General features: G+C 36.5%; 1 non-coding gene across 1 annotated transcript; it reads right to left on the bottom strand.

The window, feature by feature from the left end:
• Positions 1 to 2,236: 2,236 nt before the first annotated feature.
• Positions 2,237 to 2,366, bottom strand: LOC149285586 (small nucleolar RNA SNORA35). Its single transcript, XR_016277761.1, has one exon. It is a non-coding gene; the product is annotated as a small nucleolar RNA SNORA35 (small nucleolar RNA).
• Positions 2,367 to 3,133: the final 767 nt, after the last annotated feature.

Below are 3,133 nucleotides of genomic sequence, written 5' to 3'. Positions count from 1 at the left end.
CTGAAGATGAGTACTGGAAGCTTAAAGATGCTGAGGCTTTCAATGTTAAAGTGCAATAAACATTAACGATCGTTAACTTCTACCTTCTTTAAATTATTACATTTCGATGTAAATATAAAATGATGTTCTAATATTTTTGTTTTAAACTTTCTTTATGTGGGATGCGTGGCGGTCATGTGGAATTGCTTGCATTCTGCCTAAGATAATTCCTGGAACATTTTCTATACATAAGTAGAAGAACCCCATGAGACATATAATACATTCATAAAGATTACATTATCTGCTTTAAATGCCATGCACTTATTGTTATTTAATGGTGTGTGTTTTGTAACCCGCTAAGGATTATTTATTAATGTTGCTCAGCTTCAAAACTCCCACTAAAATATTCCACAATACAGCATCATTACAAAAGAAAATAAATTGAAAGCGGTGGTTTTATATTCCTCTGCTAATCATGGGGAAATAATTTCCATTGTTGTTTTCTCTTAGATTCACAGCTAAGAGGGTATATTAATTAAACTGGGCCTCAATTGCCCACACCATTAACTATCTTACCTGTGTTAGACATGTGAGCATGAAGAGAAGGATCTCAGATGGTAACCTGGGCAGTGTGATGAGGCCACCAGCAGAGGGCAGTAGTAGACAAATGGAACTTCATACCCACATCACATTTAGGTAGCTTCATTTTTCAGTCAGACTGCTTTGGTGGACAGGACATATTTAAGAACAGTTCTGCAGTAGCCTTATATAATATATATATATATATATATATATATATATATATATATATATATATATATATATATATATATATATATATATATATATATACATTGTCAGGTCAATGAAATCCTTTTTCTAAAATATATCTAGCCTCTTGACAATGCAGAACTAAAAATATGACTATTACTCATTTCCAAAAAAAGATACTTGAGTGATGAATGCTACAGCTGTAGCTGTTAATTTGATTTAGATGATTTAAACTGATCCTACATTACACTGAGTTTCAAAGTCCAATTTCCTGCTCAAAATTGCATTAAATAATTAAAAAATAATGAATGAAATCCTGCTTTCTTAGTCTGGACTTCCTTTTAGTATGTAAATTAATAATAAAAAAATAATATATTATTCTCCAAAATGTACACATTTTTTCTTGTCTTTGGGGTTTACCTACTTTCTGTTTACTAATACAAGAAAGGTATATAGTATAATCAGGCAAGTATATCACACATTACTCGACAGGTTACGGTAGAATTCACAAAGGACAGTGTAGTCTTCTGCAAGGGCCAGATCTTCAACAAGGGTCCACATACACTGTGTGACAAAAGGTGTGGTATAGTGATAGATGGCAGATATATTAGACCAGCCTTGGTCAATAGTAGCCTACTTTAACCCCTTCGTGACAAAGGCTGATTTTACTTTTTGTACCCTTCGTGACAATGGCTGTTTTATCGTTTCTGCGGTGTTTGTGTTTAGCTGTAATTTTCTCTTAACCCATTTACTAAACCCACACAAGTTATATATTGTTTTTTTCAGGACAAGAAGGGCTTTCTTCAGACACCAAAATTTTTTTCATATGATGTAATTTCCTATAATAAAAATAATAAAATATGACGAAAAATTGAAAAAAAAACACATTTTCTCACTTTTATTTGAAAAATCTTTTATTCATCATAAAAAACTACTGAAAAAACCTGCTAAATAGATTCTACTATTTGTCCCGAGTTTAGAAATACCCAATGTTTTTATGTTTTTTTGCTTTCTTCTACACGTTATGGGGCAATAAGTACAAGTAGCGTTTTGCTAATTCAAAACCATTTTTCTCTGAATCTGGTAATTCTGTCTCTATGTGGTATTTGGGGCATCTTTGAAGCCAGCAAATTAAATTTACCCCACCAAACCATATATTTTTGAAAACTAGACACCCCAGGGTATTTTAGATGCTGATAGTTTAACCCTTTCCATGCACTAATCCTACCACCAACCCTTGTCAAAGTTTGGGATAGTAATTGTTTTTGGTGTTTTTTTCACATACTTTGTACTTCAGGTGTGAAATTACAGCTCCTGGTATATGTTGCTGTCACACAACACCCAGATATGTGTCCAGCAACATCTCCTGAGTACATTGATACCCCACATGCATGGGTTTGTCAGATTGTTTGGGGGCAAAAGGGCCACATTTGGAACATGAGCAATTCAAATTCAGTAGGAATTTTACATCTGGGTAAAGAAAAATGCTTGTACCCAACTATCAGTAGGGACAGGTTACAAGAAAGCCTGGCCTATCTCCAAGAAGGGATTTGATCTAGCACCTTAAGTGGTCCCTCATGCCACGGAATGGACACAGGGGTCACTTGACAGTGCAAATAAAAACGCTTAAAAATGGTGGAGCAAATAAAAGCTAAAAAACAGTAAATGTAACAAAAAAATAAAAAAAAATACAAAAATGGAGCAGGAACAAAAAAAAAATTAAAAATGGGAAACTGTGTGATACAGCTTGAAGCAGTCACCGACACAGAGTGCAGGTTTTCCAGGGCAATCTGGACAGTAAAATGTGGTGTCCTTTCTTTGCCCCCTGCTGTAGCATACCCTGCATCTCTTTTGGGGATTCTGCTTCTTTGCTGTAGGGGGGATTTTAAAAATAAAATGGGTAGCCCCAATTCTGTTGGTTCCCATCACTACTTCGGGACCAGGTGCATCACGGTACAAGATACCTGAAATTACTTCGAGCTGAAACTGCAAAAAAGACAGCTTCAGCCCAGTGTCTGCTTTTTTGTGCAGCAAAAAAGCGTTATAGGTTGCAATTTGCATTAGATAAATTGCAACCTTCTTGTACCAGGCCTTTGTCTTCCTCATAATGAGGTAGGGCTGTAGGAGTTGATCTGACAGATCAACTCCACCCATGTGCTTGTTATAGGCCCTGATGCACACTGGCTTTGTAGTGACCCCAGCTCTGCCACGGACAGAAACCTCCACGGTTCTCTCATCGTGGATGGTGCTCAGCATGCACACCTCTTTTCTGTCCTGGAACTTCAATGCCAAAAGCTCCTCTTGGCGTAGAGCTGAGGTCTCCCCCTTTCCTAGCCGGGTTCGTACCAGGCGTTGTGGGAAACCCAAGCGGTTCTTTTTTATA

The sequence above is a fragment of the Sceloporus occidentalis genome, unplaced genomic scaffold (assembly GCF_023333645.1).
Source record: "Sceloporus occidentalis isolate IW3139 unplaced genomic scaffold, rSceOcc1.0.p SCAF_77, whole genome shotgun sequence".
Lineage (NCBI taxonomy): Eukaryota > Metazoa > Chordata > Lepidosauria > Squamata > Phrynosomatidae > Sceloporus > Sceloporus occidentalis.
This window is presented reverse-complemented; position numbering and strand designations above follow the sequence as displayed.